Source organism: Humulus lupulus, chromosome 3, assembly GCF_963169125.1.
Source record: "Humulus lupulus chromosome 3, drHumLupu1.1, whole genome shotgun sequence".
In the NCBI taxonomy this organism is placed as follows: Eukaryota; Viridiplantae; Streptophyta; class Magnoliopsida; order Rosales; family Cannabaceae; genus Humulus; species Humulus lupulus.
Window position 1 is genome coordinate 11,179,771 of NC_084795.1, and position 15,452 is coordinate 11,195,222.

Genomic DNA, 15,452 nt, shown 5'->3' on the forward strand with positions numbered 1-15,452 from the left:
CACACGCGCTCGCTATAAATGAATATTGCGGACCAAACATTCCGGGTGCGATCATACCAGCACTAATGCACCGGATCCCATCAGAACTCCGCAGTTAAGCGTGCTTGGGCGAGAGTAGTACTAGGATGGGTGACCTCCTGGGAAGTCCTCGTGTTGCACCCCTGAAAACATCATTTTTTTTTTCCCTTTAAAAATCCACTTACGGCTCAAAAGTTTGTATTTTTTGTTTTAAATCTTTAAATCTATAAATGAATATTGCGGACCAAACATTCCGGGTGCGATCATACCAGCACTAATGCACCGGATCCCATCAGAACTCCGCAGTTAAACGCGCTTGGGCGAGAGTAGTACTAGGATGGGTGACCTCCTGGGAAGTCCTCGTGTTGCACCCCTGAAAACATCATTTTTTTTCCCTTTAAAAATCCACTTACGGCTCAAAAGTTTGTATTTTTTGTTTTAAATCTTTAAAAACTAATTTATTTCGTTTTCCTTGAGGGGTTAATACCGTGGTCACTAACAAGCAGCGAATAAGAAGTTCCTAGTCAATCCGGGGGAGAAAAGGGAGGACACACGCGCTCGCTATAAATGAATATTGCGGACCAAACATTCCGGGTGCGATCATACCAGCACTAATGCACCGGATCCCATCAGAACTCCGCAGTTAAGCGTGCTTGGGCGAGAGTAGTACTAGGATGGGTGACGTCCTGGGAAGTCCTCGTGTTGCACCCCTGAAAACATCATTTTTTTTTCCCTTTAAAAATCCACTTACGGCTCAATAGTTTGTATGTTTTGTTTTAAATCTTTAAAAACTCATTTATTTCGTTTTCCTTGAGGGGTTAATACCGTGGTCACTAACAAGCAGCGAATAAGAAGTTCCTTGTCAATCCGGGGGAGAAAAGGGAGGACACACGCGCTCGCTATAAATGAATATTGCGGACCAAACATTCCGGGTGCGATCATACCAGCACTAATGCACCGGATCCCATCAGAACTCCGCAGTTAAGCGTGCTTGGGCGAGAGTAGTACTAGGATGGGTGACCTCCTGGGAAGTCCTCGTGTTGCACCCCTGAAAATATCTTTTTTTTTCCCTTTAAAAATCCACTTACGGCTCAAAAGTTTGTATTTTTTGTTTTAAATCTTTAAATCTATAAATGAATATTGCGGACCAAACATTCCGGGTGCGACCATACCAGCACTAATGCACCGGAACCCATCAGAACTCCGCAGTTAAGCGTGCTTGAGCGAGAGTAGTACTAGGATGGGTGACCTCCTGGGAAGTCCTCGTGTTGCACCCCTGAAAACATCATTTTTTTTTTCCCTTTAAAATTCCACATACGGCTCAAAAGTTTGTATTTTTTGTTTTAAATCTTTAAAAACTCATTTATTTCGTTTTCCTTGAGGGGTTAATACCGTGGTCACTAACAAGCAGCGAATAAGAAGTTCCTAGTCAATCCGGGGGAGAAAAGGGAGGACACACGCGCTCGCTATAAATGAATATTGCGGACCAAACATTCCGGGTGCGATCATACCAGCACTAATGCACCGGATCCCATCAGAACTCCGCAGTTAAGCGTGCTTGGGCGAGAGTAGTACTAGGATGGGTGACCTCCTGGGAAGTCCTCGTGTTGCACCCCTGAAAACATCATTTTTTTTTCCCTTTAAAAATCCACTTACGGCTCAAAAGTTTGTATTTTTTGTTTTAAATCTTTAAAAACTCATTTATTTCGTTTTCCTTGAGGGGTTAATACCGTGGTCACTAACAAGCAGCGAATAAGAAGTTCCTAGTCAATCCGGGGGAGAAAAGGGAGGACACACGCGCTCGCTATAAATGAATATTGCGGACCAAACATTCCGGGTGCGATCATACCAGCACTAATGCACCGGATCCCATCAGAACTCCGCAGTTAAGCGTGCTTGGGCGAGAGTAGTACTAGGATGGGTGACCTCCTGGGAAGTCCTCGTGTTCCACCCCTGAAAACATCATTTTTTTTTCCCTTTAAAAATCCACATACGGCTCAAAAGTTTGTATTTTTTGTTTTAAATCTTTAAATCTATAAATGAATATTGCGGACCAAACATTCCGGGTGCGATCATAGCAGCACTAATGCACCGGATCCCATCAGAACTCCGCAGTTAAGCGTGCTTGGGCGAGAGTAGTTCTAGGATGGGTGACCTCGTCGGAAGTCCTTGTGTTGCACCCCTGAAAACATCATTTTTTTTTTCCCTTTAAAAATCCACTTACGGCTCAAAAGTTTGTATTTTTTGTTTTAAATCTTTAAATCTATAAATGAATATTGCAGACCAAACATTCCGGGTGCGATCATACCAGCACTAATGCACCGGATCCCATCAGAACTCCGCAGTTAAGCGTGCTTGGGCGAGAGAAGTACTAGGATGGGTGACCTCCTGGGAAGTCCTCGTGTTGCACCCCTGAAAACATCATTTTTTTTTTCCCTTTAAAAATCCACTTACGGCTCAAAAGTTTGTATTTTTTGTTTTAAATCTTTAAAAACTCATTTATTACGTTTTCCTTGAGGGGTTAATACCGTGGTCACTAACAATCAGCGAATAAGAAGTTCCTAGTCAATCTGGGGGAGAAAAGGGAGGACACACGCGCTCGCTATAAATGAGTATTGCGGACCAAACATTCCGGGTGCGATCATACCAGCACTAATGCACCGGATCCCATCAGAACTCCGCAGTTAAGCGTGCTTGGGCGAGAGTAGTACTAGGATGGGTGACCTCCTGGGAAGTCCTCGTGTTGCACCCCTGAAAACATCATTTTTTTTTTCCCTTTAAAAATCCACTTACGGCTCAAAAGTTTGTATTTTTTGTTTTAAATCTTTAAAAACTCATTTATTTCGTTTTCCTTGAGGGGTTAATACCGTGGTCACTAACAAGCAGCGAATAAGAAGTTCCTAGTCAATCCGGGGGAGAAAAAAGAGGACACACGCGCTCGCTATAAATGAATATTGCGGACCAAACATTCCGGGTGCGATCATACCAGCACTAATGCACCGGATGCCATCAGAACTCCGCAGTTAAGCGTGCTTGGGCGAGAGTAGTACTAGGATGGGTGACCTCCTGGGAAGTCCTCGTGTTGCACCCCTGAAAACATCATTTTTTTTTTCCCTTTAAAAATCCACTTACGGCTCAAAAGTTTGTATTTTTTGTTTTAAATCTTTAAAAACTCATTTATTTCGTTTTCCTTGAGGGGTTAATACCGTGGTCACTAACAAGCAGCGAATAAGAAGTTCCTAGTCAATCCGGGGGAGAAAAGGGAGGACACACGCGCTCGCTATAAATGAATATTGCGGACCAAACATTTCGGGTGCGATCATACCAGCACTAATGCACCGGATCCCATCAGAACTCCGCAGTTAAGCGTGCTTGGGCGAGAGTAGTACTAGGATGGGTGACCTCCTGGGAAGTCCTCGTGTTGCACCCCTGAAAACACCATTTTTTTTTTCCCTTTAAAAATCCACTTACGGCTCAAAAGTTTGTATTTTTTGTTTTAAATCTTTAAATCTATAAATGAATATTGCGGACCAAACATTCCGGGTGCGATCATACCAGAATTAATGCACCGGATCCCATCAGAACTCCGCAGTTAAGCGTGCTTGGGCGAGAGAAGTACTAGGATGGGTGACCTCCTGGGAAGTCCTCGTGTTGCACCCCTGAAAACATCATTTTTTTTTTCCCTTTAAAAATCCACTTACGGCTCAAAAGTTTGTATTTTTTGTTTTAAATCTTTAAAAACTCATTTATTTCGTTTTCCTTGAGGGGTTAATACCGTGGTCACTAACAAGCAGCGAATAAGAAGTTCCTAGTCAATCCGGGGGAGAAAAGGGAGGACACACGCGCTCGCTATAAATGAATATTGCGGACCAAACATTCCGGGTGCGATCATACCAGCACTAATGCACCGGATCCCATCAGAACTCCGCAGTTAAGCATGCTTGGGCGAGAGTAGTACTAGGATGGGTGACCTCCTGGGAAGTCCTCGTGTTGCACCCCTGAAAACATCATTTTTTTTTTCCCTTTAAAAATCCACTTACGGCTCAAAAGTTTGTATTTTTTGTTTTAAATCTTTAAAAACTCATTTATTTCGTTTTCCTTGAGGGGTTAATACCGTGGTCACTAACAAGCAGCGAATAAGAAGTTCCTAGTCAATCCGGGGGAGAAAAGGGAGGACACACGCGCTCGCTATAAATGAATATTGCGGACCAAACATTCCGGGTGCGATCATACCAGCACTAATGCACCGGATCCCATCAGAACTCCGCAGTTAAGCGTGCTTGGGCAAGAGTAGTACTAGGATGGGTGACCTCCTGGGAAGTCCTCGTGTTGCACCCCTGAAAACATCATTTTTTTTTCCCTTTAAAAATCCACTTACGGCTCAAAAGTTTGTATTTTTTGTTTTAAATCTTTAAATCTATAAATGAATATTGCGGACCAAACATTCCGGGTGCGATCATACCAGCACTAATGCACCGGATCCCATTAGAACTCCGCAGTTAAGCGTGCTTGGGCGAGAGTAGTACTAGGATGGTTGACCTCCTGGGAAGTCCTCGTGTTGCACCCCTGAAAACATCATTTTTTTTTTCCCTTTAAAAATCCACTTACGGCTCAAAAGTTTGTATTTTTTGTTTTAAATCTTTAAAAACTCATTTATTTCGTTTTCCTTGAGGGGTTAATACCGTGGTCACTAACAAGCAGCGAATAAGAAGTTCCTAGTCAATCCGGGGGAGAAAAAAGAGGACACACGCGCTCGCTATAAATGAATATTGCGGACCAAACATTCCGGGTGCGATCATACCAGCACTAATGCACCGGATGCCATCAGAACTCCGCAGTTAAGCGTGCTTGGGCGAGAGTAGTACTAGGATGGGTGACCTCCTGGGAAGTCCTCGTGTTGCACCCCTGAAAACATCATTTTTTTTTTCCCTTTAAAAATCCACTTACGGCTCAAAAGTTTGTATTTTTTGTTTTAAATCTTTAAAAACTCATTTATTTCGTTTTCCTTGAGGGGTTAATACCGTGGTCACTAACAAGCAGCGAATAAGAAGTTCCTAGTCAATCCGGGGGAGAAAAGGGAGGACACACGCGCTCGCTATAAATGAATATTGCGGACCAAACATTTCGGGTGCGATCATACCAGCACTAATGCACCGGATCCCATCAGAACTCCGCAGTTAAGCGTGCTTGGGCGAGAGTAGTACTAGGATGGGTGACCTCCTGGGAAGTCCTCGTGTTGCACCCCTGAAAACATCATTTTTTTTTTCCCTTTAAAAATCCACTTACGGCTCAAAAGTTTGTATTTTTTGTTTTAAATCTTTAAATCTATAAATGAATATTGCGGACCAAACATTCCGGGTGCGATCATACCAGAATTAATGCACCGGATCCCATCAGAACTCCGCAGTTAAGCGTGCTTGGGCGAGAGAAGTACTAGGATGGGTGACCTCCTGGGAAGTCCTCGTGTTGCACCCCTGAAAACATCATTTTTTTTTTCCCTTTAAAAATCCACTTACGGCTCAAAAGTTTGTATTTTTTGTTTTAAATCTTTAAAAACTCATTTATTTCGTTTTCCTTGAGGGGTTAATACCGTGGTCACTAACAAGCAGCGAATAAGAAGTTCCTAGTCAATCCGGGGGAGAAAAGGGAGGACACACGCGCTCGCTATAAATGAATATTGCGGACCAAACATTCCGGGTGCGATCATACCAGCACTAATGCACCGGATCCCATCAGAACTCCGCAGTTAAGCATGCTTGGGCGAGAGTAGTACTAGGATGGGTGACCTCCTGGGAAGTCCTCGTGTTGCACCCCTGAAAACATCATTTTTTTTTTCCCTTTAAAAATCCACTTACGGCTCAAAAGTTTGTATTTTTTGTTTTAAATCTTTAAAAACTCATTTATTTCGTTTTCCTTGAGGGGTTAATACCGTGGTCACTAACAAGCAGCGAATAAGAAGTTCCTAGTCAATCCGGGGGAGAAAAGGGAGGACACACGCGCTCGCTATAAATGAATATTGCGGACCAAACATTCCGGGTGCGATCATACCAGCACTAATGCACCGGATCCCATCAGAACTCCGCAGTTAAGCGTGCTTGGGCAAGAGTAGTACTAGGATGGGTGACCTCCTGGGAAGTCCTCGTGTTGCACCCCTGAAAACATCATTTTTTTTTCCCTTTAAAAATCCACTTACGGCTCAAAAGTTTGTATTTTTTGTTTTAAATCTTTAAATCTATAAATGAATATTGCGGACCAAACATTCCGGGTGCGATCATACCAGCACTAATGCACCGGATCCCATTAGAACTCCGCAGTTAAGCGTGCTTGGGCGAGAGTAGTACTAGGATGGTTGACCTCCTGGGAAGTCCTCGTGTTGCACCCCTGAAAACATCATTTTTTTTTTCCCTTTAAAAATCCACTTACGGCTCAAAAGTTTGTATTTTTTGTTTTAAATCTTTAAAAACTCATTTATTTCGTTTTCCTTGAGGGGTTAATACCGTGGTCACTAACAAGCAGCGAATAAGAAGTTCCTAGTCAATCCGGGGGAGAAAAGGGAGGACACACGCGCTCGCTATAAATGAATATTGCGGACCAAACATTCCGGGTGCGATCATACCAGCACTAATGCACCGGATCCCATCAGAACTCCGCAGTTAAGCGTGCTTGGGCGAGAGTAGTACTAGGATGGGTTACCTCCTGGGAAGTCCTCGTGTTGCACCCCTGAAAACATCATTTTTTTTTTACCCTTTAAAAATCCACTTACGGCTCAAAAGTTTGTATTTTTTGTTTTAAATCTTTAAAAACTCATTTATTTCGTTTTCCTTGAGGGGTTAATACCGTGGTCACTAACAAGCAGCGAATAAGAAGTTCCTAGTCAATCCGGGGGAGAAAAAAGAGGACACACGCGCTCGCTATAAATGAATATTGCGGACCAAACATTCCGGGTGCGATCATACCAGCACTATTGCACCGGATTCCATCAGAACTCCGCAGTTAAGCGTGCTTGGGCGAGAGTAGTACTGGGATGGGTGACCTCCTGGGAAGTCCTCGTGTTGCACCCCTGAAAACATCATTTTTTTTTTTCCCTTTAAAAATCCACTTACGGCTCAAAAGTTTGTATTTTTTGTTTTAAATCTTTAAAAACTCATTTATTTCGTTTTCCTTGAGGGGTTAATACCGTGGTCACTAACAAGCAGCGAATAAGAAGTTCCTAGTCAATCCGGGGGAGAAAAGGGAGGACACACGCGCTCGCTATAAATGAATATTGCGGACCAAACATTCCGGGTGCGATCATACCAGCACTAATGCACCGGATCCCATCAGAACTCCGCAGTTAAGCGTGCTTGGGCGAGAGTAGTACTAGGATGGGTGACCTCCTGGGAAGTCCTCGTGTTGCACCCCTGAAAACATCATTTTTTTTTCCCTTTAAAAATCCACTTACGGCTCAAAAGTTTGTATTTTTTGTTTTAAATCTTTAAATCTATAAATGAATATTGCGGACCAAACATTCCGGGTGCGATCATACCAGCATTAATGCACCGGATCCCATCAGAACTCCGCAGTTAAGCGTGCTTGGGCGAGAGAAGTACTAGGATGGGTGACCTCCTGGGAAGTCCTCGTGTTGCACCCCTGAAAACATCATTTTTTTTTTTCCCTTTAAAAATCCACTTACGGCTCAAAAGTTTGTATTTTTTGTTTTAAATCTTTAAAAACTCATTTATTTCGTTTTCCTTGAGGGGTTAATACCGTGGTCACTAACAAGCAGCGAATAAGAAGTTCCTAGTCAATCCGGGGGAGAAAAGGGAGGACACACGCGCTCGCTATAAATGAATATTGCGGACCAAACATTCCGGGTGCGATCATACCAGCACTAATGCACCGGATCCCATCAGAACTCCGCAGTTAAGCGTGCTTGGGCAAGAGTAGTACTAGGATGGGTGACCTCCTGGGAAGTCCTCGTGTTGCACCCCTGAAAACATCATTTTTTTTTCCCTTTAAAAATCCACTTACGGCTCAAAAGTTTGTATTTTTTGTTTTAAATCTTTAAATCTATAAATGAATATTGCGGACCAAACATTCCGGGTGCGATCATACCAGCACTAATGCACCGGATCCCATCAGAACTCCGCAGTTAAGCGTGCTTGGGCGAGAGTAGTTCTAGGATGGGTGACCTCCTCGGAAGTCCTCGTGTTGCACCCCTGAAAACATCATTTTTTTTTTCCCTTTAAAATTCCACTTACGGCTCAAAAGTTTGTATTTTTTGTTTTAAATCTTTAAATCTATAAATGAATATTGCGGACCAAACATTCCGGGTGCGATCATACCAGCACTAATGCACCGGATCCCATCAGAACTCCGCAGTTAAGCGTGCTTGGGCGAGAGAAGTACTAGGATGGGTGACCTCCTGGGAAGTCCTCGTGTTGCACCCCTGAAAACATCATTTTTTTTTTCCCTTTAAAAATCCACTTACGGCTCAAAAGTTTGTATTTTTTGTTTTAAATCTTTAAAAACTCATTTATTACGTTTTCCTTGAGGGGTTAATACCGTGGTCACTAACAAGCAGCGAATAAGAAGTTCCTAGTCAATCCGGGGGAGAAAAGGGAGGACACACGCGCTCGCTATAAATGAATATTGCGGACCAAACATTCCGGGTGCGATCATACCAGCACTAATGCACCGGATCCCATCAGAACTCCGCAGTTAAGCGAGCTTGGGCGAGAGTAGTACTAGGATGGGTGACCTCCTGGGAAGTCCTCGTGTTCCACCCCTGAAAACATCATTTTTTTTTCCCTTTAAAAATCCACTTACGGCTCAAAAGTTTGTATTTTTTGTTTTAAATCTTTAAATCTATAAATGAATATTGCGGACCAAACATTCCGGGTGCGATCATAGCAGCACTAATGCACCGGATCCCATCAGAACTCCGCAGTTAAGCGTGCTTGGGCGAGAGAAGTACTAGGATGGGTGACCTCCTGGGAAGTCCTCGTGTTGTACCCCTGAAAACATCATTTTTTTTTTCCCTTTAAAAATCCATTTACGGCTCAAAAGTTTGTATTTTTTGTTTTAAATCTTTAAAAACTCATTTATTTCGTTTTCCTTGAGGGGTTAATACCGTGGTCACTAACAAGCAGCGAATAAGAAGTTCCTAGTCAATCCGGGGGAGAAAAGGGAGGACACACGCGCTCGCTATAATTGAATATTGCGGACCAAACATTCCGGGTGCGATCATACCAGCACTAATGCACCGGATCCCATCAGAACTCCGCAGTTAAGCGTGCTTGGGCGAGATTAGTACTAGGATGGGTGACCTCCTGGGAAGTCCTCGTGTTGCACCCCTGAAAACATCATTTTTTTTTTCCCTTTAAAAATCCACTTACGGCTCAAAAGTTTGTATTTTTTGTTTTAAATCTTTAAAAACTCATTTATTACGTTTTCCTTGAGGGGTTAATACCGTGGTCACTAACAAGCAGCGAATAAGAAGTTCCTAGTCAATCCGGGGGAGAAAAGGGAGGACACACGCGCTCGCTATAAATGAGTATTGCGGACCAAACATTCCGGGTGCGATCATACCAGCACTAATGCACCGGATCCCATCAGAACTCCGCAGTTAAGCGTGCTTGGGCGAGAGTAGTACTAGGATGGGTGACCTCCTGGGAAGTCCTCGTGTTGCACCCCTGTAAACATCATTTTTTTTTTACCCTTTAAAAATCCACTTACGGCTCAAAAGTTTGTATTTTTTGTTTTAAATCTTTAAAAACTCATTTATTTCGTTTTCCTTGAGGGGTTAATACCGTGGTCACTAACAAGCAGCGAATAAGAAGTTCCTAGTCAATCCGGGGGAGAAAAAAGAGGACACACGCGCTCGCTATAAATGAATATTGCGGACCAAACATTCCGGGTGCGATCATACCAGCACTAATGCACCGGATCCCATCAGAACTCCGCAGTTAAGTGTGCTTGGGCGAGAGTAGTACTAGGATGGGTGACCTCCTGGGAAGTCCTCGTGTTGCACCCCTGAAAACATCATTTTTTTTTTTCCCTTTAAAAATCCACTTACGGCTCAAAAGTTTGTATTTTTTGTTTTAAATCTCTAAAAACTCATTTATTTCGTTTTCCTTGAGGGGTTAATACCGTGGTCACTAACAAGCAGCGAATAAGAAGTTCCTAGTCAATCCGGGGGAGAAAAGGGAGGACACACGCGCTCGCTATAAATGAATATTGCGGACCAAACATTCCGGGTGCGATCATACCAGCACTAATGCACCGGATCCCATCAGAACTCCGCAGTTAAGCGTGCTTTTGCGAGAGTAGTACTAGGATGGGTGACCTCCTGGGAAGTCCTCGTGTTGCACCCCTGAAAACATCATTTTTTTTTTCCCTTTAAAAATCCACTTACGGCTCAAAAGTTTGTATTTTTTGTTTTAAATCTTTAAATCTATAAATGAATATTGCGGACCAAACATTCCGGGTGCGATCATACCAGCATTAATGCACCGGATCCCATCAGAACTCCGCAGTTAAGCGTGCTTGGGCGAGAGAAGTACTAGGATGGGTGACCTCCTGGGAAGTCCTCGTGTTGTACCCCTGAAAACATCATTTTTTTTTCCCTTTAAAAATCCACTTACGGCTCAAAAGTTTGTATTTTTTGTTTTAAATCTTTAAAAACTCATTTATTTCGTTTTCCTTGAGGGGTTAATATCGTGGTCACTAACAAGCAGCGAATAAGAAGTTCCTAGTCAATCCGGGGGAGAAAAGGGAGGACACACGCGCTCGCTATAATTGAATATTTTGGACCAAACATTCCGGGTGCGATCATACCAGCACTAATGCACCGGATCCCATCAGAACTCCGCAGTTAAGCGTGCTTGGGCGAGAGTAGTACTAGGATGGGTGACCTCCTGGGAAGTCCTCGTGTTGCACCCCTGAAAACATCATTTTTTTTTTCCCTTTAAAAATCCACTTACGGCTCAAAAGTTTGTATTTTTTGTTTTAAATCTTTAAAAACTCATTTATTTCGTTTTCCTTGAGGGGTTAATACCGTGGTCACTAACAAGCAGCGAATAAGAAGTTCCTAGTCAATCCGGGGGAGAAAAGGGAGGACACACGCGCTCGCTATAAATGAATATTGCGGACCAAACATTCCGGGTGCGATCATACCAGCACTATTGCACCGGATCCCATCAGAACTCCGCAGTTAAGCGTGCTTGGGCAAGAGTAGTACTAGGATGGGAGACCTCCTGGGAAGTCCTCGTGTTGCACCCCTGAAAACATCATTTTTTTTTTCCCTTTAAAAATCCACTTACGGCTCAAAAGTTTGTATTTTTTGTTTTAAATCTTTAAAAACTCATTTATTTCGTTTTCCTTGAGGGGTTAATACCGTGGTCACTAACAAGCAGCGAATAAGAAGTTCCTAGTCAATCCGGGGGAGAAAAAAGAGGACACACGCGCTCGCTATAAATGAATATTGCGGACCAAACATTCCGGGTGCGATCATACCAGCACTAATGCACCGGATCCCATCAGAACTCCGCAGTTAAGCGTGCTTGGGCGAGAGTAGTACTAGGATGGGTGACCTCCTGGGAAGTCCTCGTGTTGCACCCCTGAAAACATCATTTTTTTTTTCCCTTTAAAAATCCATTTACGGCTCAAAAGTTTGTATTTTTTGTTTTAAATCTTTAAAAACTCATTTATTTCGTTTTCCTTGAGGGGTTAATACCGTGGTCACTAACAAGCAGCGAATAAGAAGTTCCTAGTCAATCCGGGGGAGAAAAGGGAGGACACACGCGCTCGCTATAAATGAATATTGCGGACCAAACATTCCGGGTGCGATCATACCAGCACTAATGCACCGGATCCCATCAGAACTCCGCAGTTAAGCGTGCTTGGGCGAGAGTAGTACTAGGATGGGTGACCTCCTGGGAAGTCCTCGTGTTGCACCCCTGAAAACATCATTTTTTTTTCCCTTTAAAAATCCACTTACGGCTCAAAAGTTTGTATTTTTTGTTTTAAATCTTTAAATCTATAAATGAATATTGCGGACCAAACATTTCGGGTGCGATCATACCAGCATTAATGCACCGGATCCCATCAGAACTCCGCAGTTAAGCGTGCTTGGGCGAGAGAAGTACTAGGATGGGTGACCTCCTGGGAAGTCCTCGTGTTGCACCCCTGAAAACATCATTTTTTTTTTCCTTTAAAAATCCACTTACGGCTCAAAAGTTTGTATTTTTTGTTTTAAATCTTTAAAAACTCATTTATTTCGTTTTCCTTGAGGGGTTAATACCGTGGTCACTAACAAGCAGCGAATAAGAAGTTCCTAGTCAATCCGGGGGAGAAAAGGGAGGACACACGCGCTCGCTATAAATGAATATTGCGGACCAAACATTCCAGGTGCGATCATACCAGCACTAATGCACCGGATCCCATCAGAACTCCGCAGTTAAGCGTGCTTGGGCGAGAGTAGTACTAGGATGGGTGACCTCCTGGGAAGTCCTCGTGTTGCACCCCTGAAAACATCATTTTTTTTTTCCCTTTAAAAATCCACTTACGGCTCAAAAGTTTGTATTTTTTGTTTTAAATCTTTAAAAACTCATTTATTTCGTTTTCCTTGAGGGGTTAATACCGTGGTCACTAACAAGCAGCGAATAAGAAGTTCCTAGTCAATCCGGGGGAGAAAAGGGAGGACACACGCGCTCGCTATAAATGAATATTGCGGACCAAACATTCCGGGTGCGATCATACCAGCACTAATGCACCGGATCCCATCAGAACTCCGCAGTTAAGGGTGCTTGGGCAAGAGTAGCACTAGGATGGGTGACCTCCTGGGAAGTCCTCGTGTTGCACCCCTGAAAACATCATTTTTTTTTCCCTTTAAAAATGCACTTACGGCTCAAAAGTTTGTATTTTTTGTTTTAAATCTTTAAATCTATAAATGAATATTGCGGACCAAACATTCCGGGTGCGATCATACCAGCACTAATGCACCGGATCCCATCAGAACTCCGCAGTTAAGCGTGCTTGGGGGAGAGTAGTACTAGGATGGGTGACCTCCTGGGAAGTCCTCGTGTTGCACCCCTGAAAACATCATTTTTTTTTTTCCCTTTAAAAATCCACTTACGGCTCAAAAGTTTGTATTTTTTGTTTTAAATCTTTAAAAACTCATTTATTTCGTTTTCCTTGAGGGGTTAATACCGTGGTCACTAACAAGCAGCGAATAAGAAGTTCCTAGTCAATCCGGGGGAGAAAAAAGAGGACACACGCGCTCGCTATAAATGAATATTGCGGACCAAACATTCCGGGTGCGATCATACCAGCACTAATGCACCGGATCCCATCAGAACTCCGCAGTTAAGCGTGTTTGGGCGAGAGTAGTACTAGGATGGGTGACCTCCTGGGAAGTCCTCGTGTTGCACCCCTGAAAACATCATTTTTTTTTTCCCTTTAAAAATCCACTTACGGCTCAAAAGTTTGTATTTTTTGTTTTAAATCTTTAAAAACTCATTTATTTCGTTTTCCTTGAGGGGTTAATACCGTGGTCACTAACAAGCAGCGAATAAGAAGTTCCTAGTCAATCCGGGGGATAAAAGGGAGGACACACGCGCTCGCTATAAATGAATATTGCGGACCAAACATTCCGGGTGCGATCATACCAGCACTAATGCACCGGATCCCATCAGAACTCCGGAGTTAAGCGTGCTTGGGCAAGAGTAGCACTAGGATGGGTGACCTCCTGGGAAGTCCTCGTGTTGCACCCCTGAAAACATCATTTTTTTTTCCCTTTAAAAATCCACTTACGGCTCAAAAGTTTGTATTTTTTGTTTTAAATCTTTAAATCTATAAATGAATATTGCGGACCAAACATTCCGGGTGCGATCATACCAGCACTAATGCACCGGATCCCATCAGAACTCCGCAGTTAAGCGTGCTTGGGCGAGAGTAGTACTAGGATGGGTGACCTCCTGGGAAGTCCTCGTGTTGCACCCCTGAAAACATCATTTTTTTTTTTCCCTTTAAAAATCCACTTACGGCTCAAAAGTTTGTATTTTTTGTTTTAAATCTTTAAAAACTCATTTATTTCGTTTTCCTTGAGGGGTTAATACCGTGGTCACTAACAAGCAGCGAATAAGAAGTTCCTAGTCAATCCGGGGGAGAAAAAAGAGGACACACGCGCTCGCTATAAATGAATATTGCGGACCAAACATTCCGGGTGCGTTCATACCAGCACTAATGCACCGGATCCCATCAGAACTCCGCAGTTAAGCGTGTTTGGGCGAGAGAAGTACTAGGATGGGTGACCTCCTGGGAAGTCCTCGTGTTGCACCCCTGAAAACATCATTTTTTTTTTCCCTTTAAAAATCCACTTACGGCTCAAAAGTTTGTATTTTTTGTTTTAAATCTTTAAAAACTCATTTATTTCGTTTTCCTTGAGGGGTTAATACCGTGGTCACTAACAAGCAGCGAATAAGAAGTTCCTAGTCAATCCGGGGGAGAAAAAAGAGGACACACGCGCTCGCTATAAATGAATATTGCGGACCAAACATTCCGGGTGCGATCATACCAGCACTAATGCACCGGATCCCATCAGAACTCCGCAGTTAAGCGTGTTTGGGCGAGAGAAGTACTAGGATGGGTGACCTCCTGGGAAGTCCTCGTGTTGCACCCCTGAAAACATCATTTTTTTTTTCCCTTTAAAAATCCACTTACGGCTCAAAAGTTTGTATTTTTTGTTTTAAATCTTTAAAAACTCATTTATTACGTTTTCCTTGAGGGGTTAATACCGTGGTCACTAACAAGCAGCGAATAAGAAGTTCCTAGTCAATCTGGGGGAGAAAAGGGAGGACACACGCGCTCGCTATAAATGAGTATTGCGGACCAAACATTCCGGGTGCGATCATACCAGCACTAATGCACCGGATCCCATCAGAACTCCGCAGTTAAGCGTGCTTGGGCGAGAGTAGTACTAGGATGGGTGACCTCCTGGGAAGTCCTCGTGTTGCACCCCTGAAAACATCATTTTTTTTTTCCCTTTAAAAATCCACTTACGGCTCAAAAGTTTGTATTTTTTGTTTTAAATCTTTAAAAACTCATTTATTTCGTTTTCCTTGAGGGGTTAATACCGTGGTCACTAACAAGCAGCGAATAAGAAGTTCCTAGTCAATCCGGGGGAGAAAAAAGAGGACACACGCGCTCGCTATAAATGAATATTGCGGACCAAACATTCCGGGTGCGATCATACCAGCACTAATGCACCGGATCCCATCAGAACTCCGCAGTTAAGCGTGTTTGGGCGAGAGAAGTACTAGGATGGGTGACCTCCTGGGAAGTCCTCGTGTTGCACCCCTGAAAACATCATTTTTTTTTTCCTTTAAAAATCCACTTACGGCTCAAAAGTTTGTATTTTTTGTTTTAAATCTTTAAAAACTCATTTATTTCGT

The 15,452-nt window shown here is 43.2% G+C and overlaps 51 non-coding genes across 51 annotated transcripts; all 51 read left to right on the forward strand.

Moving 5' to 3' along the window:
* The first annotated feature begins 43 nt into the window (after positions 1 to 43).
* On the forward strand, positions 44 to 162 carry LOC133828589 (5S ribosomal RNA). Its single transcript, XR_009891196.1, has one exon. It is a non-coding gene; the product is annotated as a 5S ribosomal RNA (ribosomal RNA).
* Positions 163 to 273: 111 nt separating this feature from the next.
* Positions 274 to 392, forward strand: LOC133826629 (5S ribosomal RNA). Its single transcript, XR_009889343.1, has one exon. It is a non-coding gene; the product is annotated as a 5S ribosomal RNA (ribosomal RNA).
* A 218-nt stretch (positions 393 to 610) lies between these two features.
* On the forward strand, positions 611 to 729 carry LOC133826698 (5S ribosomal RNA). The gene has a single exon (XR_009889410.1). It is a non-coding gene; the product is annotated as a 5S ribosomal RNA (ribosomal RNA).
* Positions 730 to 948: 219 nt separating this feature from the next.
* Positions 949 to 1,067, forward strand: LOC133828590 (5S ribosomal RNA). Its single transcript, XR_009891197.1, has one exon. It is a non-coding gene; the product is annotated as a 5S ribosomal RNA (ribosomal RNA).
* Positions 1,068 to 1,176: 109 nt separating this feature from the next.
* Positions 1,177 to 1,295, forward strand: LOC133826810 (5S ribosomal RNA). Its single transcript, XR_009889518.1, has one exon. It is a non-coding gene; the product is annotated as a 5S ribosomal RNA (ribosomal RNA).
* A 220-nt stretch (positions 1,296 to 1,515) lies between these two features.
* Positions 1,516 to 1,634, forward strand: LOC133828591 (5S ribosomal RNA). Its single transcript, XR_009891198.1, has one exon. It is a non-coding gene; the product is annotated as a 5S ribosomal RNA (ribosomal RNA).
* A 219-nt stretch (positions 1,635 to 1,853) lies between these two features.
* LOC133826737 (5S ribosomal RNA) lies at positions 1,854 to 1,972 on the forward strand. The gene has a single exon (XR_009889449.1). It is a non-coding gene; the product is annotated as a 5S ribosomal RNA (ribosomal RNA).
* Positions 1,973 to 2,082: 110 nt separating this feature from the next.
* LOC133827379 (5S ribosomal RNA) lies at positions 2,083 to 2,201 on the forward strand. Its single transcript, XR_009890071.1, has one exon. It is a non-coding gene; the product is annotated as a 5S ribosomal RNA (ribosomal RNA).
* A 111-nt stretch (positions 2,202 to 2,312) lies between these two features.
* On the forward strand, positions 2,313 to 2,431 carry LOC133826147 (5S ribosomal RNA). Its single transcript, XR_009888878.1, has one exon. It is a non-coding gene; the product is annotated as a 5S ribosomal RNA (ribosomal RNA).
* Positions 2,432 to 2,651: 220 nt separating this feature from the next.
* Positions 2,652 to 2,770, forward strand: LOC133828592 (5S ribosomal RNA). The gene has a single exon (XR_009891199.1). It is a non-coding gene; the product is annotated as a 5S ribosomal RNA (ribosomal RNA).
* A 220-nt stretch (positions 2,771 to 2,990) lies between these two features.
* LOC133826862 (5S ribosomal RNA) lies at positions 2,991 to 3,109 on the forward strand. Its single transcript, XR_009889569.1, has one exon. It is a non-coding gene; the product is annotated as a 5S ribosomal RNA (ribosomal RNA).
* A 220-nt stretch (positions 3,110 to 3,329) lies between these two features.
* On the forward strand, positions 3,330 to 3,448 carry LOC133828593 (5S ribosomal RNA). The gene has a single exon (XR_009891200.1). It is a non-coding gene; the product is annotated as a 5S ribosomal RNA (ribosomal RNA).
* A 111-nt stretch (positions 3,449 to 3,559) lies between these two features.
* Positions 3,560 to 3,678, forward strand: LOC133826824 (5S ribosomal RNA). Its single transcript, XR_009889532.1, has one exon. It is a non-coding gene; the product is annotated as a 5S ribosomal RNA (ribosomal RNA).
* Positions 3,679 to 3,898: 220 nt separating this feature from the next.
* Positions 3,899 to 4,017, forward strand: LOC133826473 (5S ribosomal RNA). Its single transcript, XR_009889191.1, has one exon. It is a non-coding gene; the product is annotated as a 5S ribosomal RNA (ribosomal RNA).
* A 220-nt stretch (positions 4,018 to 4,237) lies between these two features.
* LOC133826449 (5S ribosomal RNA) lies at positions 4,238 to 4,356 on the forward strand. The gene has a single exon (XR_009889168.1). It is a non-coding gene; the product is annotated as a 5S ribosomal RNA (ribosomal RNA).
* Positions 4,357 to 4,466: 110 nt separating this feature from the next.
* LOC133826505 (5S ribosomal RNA) lies at positions 4,467 to 4,585 on the forward strand. Its single transcript, XR_009889222.1, has one exon. It is a non-coding gene; the product is annotated as a 5S ribosomal RNA (ribosomal RNA).
* Positions 4,586 to 4,805: 220 nt separating this feature from the next.
* LOC133826863 (5S ribosomal RNA) lies at positions 4,806 to 4,924 on the forward strand. The gene has a single exon (XR_009889570.1). It is a non-coding gene; the product is annotated as a 5S ribosomal RNA (ribosomal RNA).
* Positions 4,925 to 5,144: 220 nt separating this feature from the next.
* LOC133828594 (5S ribosomal RNA) lies at positions 5,145 to 5,263 on the forward strand. The gene has a single exon (XR_009891201.1). It is a non-coding gene; the product is annotated as a 5S ribosomal RNA (ribosomal RNA).
* Positions 5,264 to 5,374: 111 nt separating this feature from the next.
* LOC133826826 (5S ribosomal RNA) lies at positions 5,375 to 5,493 on the forward strand. Its single transcript, XR_009889534.1, has one exon. It is a non-coding gene; the product is annotated as a 5S ribosomal RNA (ribosomal RNA).
* Positions 5,494 to 5,713: 220 nt separating this feature from the next.
* Positions 5,714 to 5,832, forward strand: LOC133826474 (5S ribosomal RNA). The gene has a single exon (XR_009889192.1). It is a non-coding gene; the product is annotated as a 5S ribosomal RNA (ribosomal RNA).
* A 220-nt stretch (positions 5,833 to 6,052) lies between these two features.
* On the forward strand, positions 6,053 to 6,171 carry LOC133826450 (5S ribosomal RNA). Its single transcript, XR_009889169.1, has one exon. It is a non-coding gene; the product is annotated as a 5S ribosomal RNA (ribosomal RNA).
* A 110-nt stretch (positions 6,172 to 6,281) lies between these two features.
* On the forward strand, positions 6,282 to 6,400 carry LOC133826507 (5S ribosomal RNA). Its single transcript, XR_009889224.1, has one exon. It is a non-coding gene; the product is annotated as a 5S ribosomal RNA (ribosomal RNA).
* A 220-nt stretch (positions 6,401 to 6,620) lies between these two features.
* Positions 6,621 to 6,739, forward strand: LOC133826270 (5S ribosomal RNA). Its single transcript, XR_009888997.1, has one exon. It is a non-coding gene; the product is annotated as a 5S ribosomal RNA (ribosomal RNA).
* Positions 6,740 to 6,960: 221 nt separating this feature from the next.
* On the forward strand, positions 6,961 to 7,079 carry LOC133826572 (5S ribosomal RNA). Its single transcript, XR_009889287.1, has one exon. It is a non-coding gene; the product is annotated as a 5S ribosomal RNA (ribosomal RNA).
* A 221-nt stretch (positions 7,080 to 7,300) lies between these two features.
* On the forward strand, positions 7,301 to 7,419 carry LOC133828595 (5S ribosomal RNA). The gene has a single exon (XR_009891202.1). It is a non-coding gene; the product is annotated as a 5S ribosomal RNA (ribosomal RNA).
* A 110-nt stretch (positions 7,420 to 7,529) lies between these two features.
* Positions 7,530 to 7,648, forward strand: LOC133826361 (5S ribosomal RNA). The gene has a single exon (XR_009889084.1). It is a non-coding gene; the product is annotated as a 5S ribosomal RNA (ribosomal RNA).
* Positions 7,649 to 7,869: 221 nt separating this feature from the next.
* LOC133826451 (5S ribosomal RNA) lies at positions 7,870 to 7,988 on the forward strand. The gene has a single exon (XR_009889170.1). It is a non-coding gene; the product is annotated as a 5S ribosomal RNA (ribosomal RNA).
* A 110-nt stretch (positions 7,989 to 8,098) lies between these two features.
* On the forward strand, positions 8,099 to 8,217 carry LOC133826879 (5S ribosomal RNA). Its single transcript, XR_009889585.1, has one exon. It is a non-coding gene; the product is annotated as a 5S ribosomal RNA (ribosomal RNA).
* Positions 8,218 to 8,328: 111 nt separating this feature from the next.
* Positions 8,329 to 8,447, forward strand: LOC133826148 (5S ribosomal RNA). The gene has a single exon (XR_009888879.1). It is a non-coding gene; the product is annotated as a 5S ribosomal RNA (ribosomal RNA).
* Positions 8,448 to 8,667: 220 nt separating this feature from the next.
* Positions 8,668 to 8,786, forward strand: LOC133827117 (5S ribosomal RNA). Its single transcript, XR_009889817.1, has one exon. It is a non-coding gene; the product is annotated as a 5S ribosomal RNA (ribosomal RNA).
* A 110-nt stretch (positions 8,787 to 8,896) lies between these two features.
* On the forward strand, positions 8,897 to 9,015 carry LOC133827075 (5S ribosomal RNA). Its single transcript, XR_009889777.1, has one exon. It is a non-coding gene; the product is annotated as a 5S ribosomal RNA (ribosomal RNA).
* A 220-nt stretch (positions 9,016 to 9,235) lies between these two features.
* Positions 9,236 to 9,354, forward strand: LOC133826117 (5S ribosomal RNA). Its single transcript, XR_009888850.1, has one exon. It is a non-coding gene; the product is annotated as a 5S ribosomal RNA (ribosomal RNA).
* A 220-nt stretch (positions 9,355 to 9,574) lies between these two features.
* On the forward strand, positions 9,575 to 9,693 carry LOC133828596 (5S ribosomal RNA). The gene has a single exon (XR_009891203.1). It is a non-coding gene; the product is annotated as a 5S ribosomal RNA (ribosomal RNA).
* Positions 9,694 to 9,914: 221 nt separating this feature from the next.
* Positions 9,915 to 10,033, forward strand: LOC133826169 (5S ribosomal RNA). Its single transcript, XR_009888900.1, has one exon. It is a non-coding gene; the product is annotated as a 5S ribosomal RNA (ribosomal RNA).
* A 221-nt stretch (positions 10,034 to 10,254) lies between these two features.
* Positions 10,255 to 10,373, forward strand: LOC133827176 (5S ribosomal RNA). Its single transcript, XR_009889874.1, has one exon. It is a non-coding gene; the product is annotated as a 5S ribosomal RNA (ribosomal RNA).
* Positions 10,374 to 10,484: 111 nt separating this feature from the next.
* On the forward strand, positions 10,485 to 10,603 carry LOC133826751 (5S ribosomal RNA). The gene has a single exon (XR_009889463.1). It is a non-coding gene; the product is annotated as a 5S ribosomal RNA (ribosomal RNA).
* A 219-nt stretch (positions 10,604 to 10,822) lies between these two features.
* LOC133828597 (5S ribosomal RNA) lies at positions 10,823 to 10,941 on the forward strand. The gene has a single exon (XR_009891204.1). It is a non-coding gene; the product is annotated as a 5S ribosomal RNA (ribosomal RNA).
* Positions 10,942 to 11,161: 220 nt separating this feature from the next.
* On the forward strand, positions 11,162 to 11,280 carry LOC133826691 (5S ribosomal RNA). Its single transcript, XR_009889403.1, has one exon. It is a non-coding gene; the product is annotated as a 5S ribosomal RNA (ribosomal RNA).
* A 220-nt stretch (positions 11,281 to 11,500) lies between these two features.
* On the forward strand, positions 11,501 to 11,619 carry LOC133828600 (5S ribosomal RNA). The gene has a single exon (XR_009891206.1). It is a non-coding gene; the product is annotated as a 5S ribosomal RNA (ribosomal RNA).
* A 220-nt stretch (positions 11,620 to 11,839) lies between these two features.
* LOC133828601 (5S ribosomal RNA) lies at positions 11,840 to 11,958 on the forward strand. Its single transcript, XR_009891207.1, has one exon. It is a non-coding gene; the product is annotated as a 5S ribosomal RNA (ribosomal RNA).
* A 110-nt stretch (positions 11,959 to 12,068) lies between these two features.
* LOC133826362 (5S ribosomal RNA) lies at positions 12,069 to 12,187 on the forward strand. The gene has a single exon (XR_009889085.1). It is a non-coding gene; the product is annotated as a 5S ribosomal RNA (ribosomal RNA).
* Positions 12,188 to 12,406: 219 nt separating this feature from the next.
* LOC133826326 (5S ribosomal RNA) lies at positions 12,407 to 12,525 on the forward strand. The gene has a single exon (XR_009889050.1). It is a non-coding gene; the product is annotated as a 5S ribosomal RNA (ribosomal RNA).
* Positions 12,526 to 12,745: 220 nt separating this feature from the next.
* On the forward strand, positions 12,746 to 12,864 carry LOC133827134 (5S ribosomal RNA). The gene has a single exon (XR_009889834.1). It is a non-coding gene; the product is annotated as a 5S ribosomal RNA (ribosomal RNA).
* Positions 12,865 to 12,974: 110 nt separating this feature from the next.
* LOC133826803 (5S ribosomal RNA) lies at positions 12,975 to 13,093 on the forward strand. The gene has a single exon (XR_009889512.1). It is a non-coding gene; the product is annotated as a 5S ribosomal RNA (ribosomal RNA).
* Positions 13,094 to 13,314: 221 nt separating this feature from the next.
* Positions 13,315 to 13,433, forward strand: LOC133826333 (5S ribosomal RNA). Its single transcript, XR_009889056.1, has one exon. It is a non-coding gene; the product is annotated as a 5S ribosomal RNA (ribosomal RNA).
* A 220-nt stretch (positions 13,434 to 13,653) lies between these two features.
* Positions 13,654 to 13,772, forward strand: LOC133827153 (5S ribosomal RNA). Its single transcript, XR_009889853.1, has one exon. It is a non-coding gene; the product is annotated as a 5S ribosomal RNA (ribosomal RNA).
* Positions 13,773 to 13,882: 110 nt separating this feature from the next.
* LOC133828602 (5S ribosomal RNA) lies at positions 13,883 to 14,001 on the forward strand. The gene has a single exon (XR_009891208.1). It is a non-coding gene; the product is annotated as a 5S ribosomal RNA (ribosomal RNA).
* Positions 14,002 to 14,222: 221 nt separating this feature from the next.
* On the forward strand, positions 14,223 to 14,341 carry LOC133826797 (5S ribosomal RNA). Its single transcript, XR_009889506.1, has one exon. It is a non-coding gene; the product is annotated as a 5S ribosomal RNA (ribosomal RNA).
* Positions 14,342 to 14,561: 220 nt separating this feature from the next.
* On the forward strand, positions 14,562 to 14,680 carry LOC133826511 (5S ribosomal RNA). The gene has a single exon (XR_009889228.1). It is a non-coding gene; the product is annotated as a 5S ribosomal RNA (ribosomal RNA).
* A 220-nt stretch (positions 14,681 to 14,900) lies between these two features.
* On the forward strand, positions 14,901 to 15,019 carry LOC133828603 (5S ribosomal RNA). The gene has a single exon (XR_009891209.1). It is a non-coding gene; the product is annotated as a 5S ribosomal RNA (ribosomal RNA).
* A 220-nt stretch (positions 15,020 to 15,239) lies between these two features.
* LOC133826513 (5S ribosomal RNA) lies at positions 15,240 to 15,358 on the forward strand. Its single transcript, XR_009889231.1, has one exon. It is a non-coding gene; the product is annotated as a 5S ribosomal RNA (ribosomal RNA).
* Positions 15,359 to 15,452: the final 94 nt, after the last annotated feature.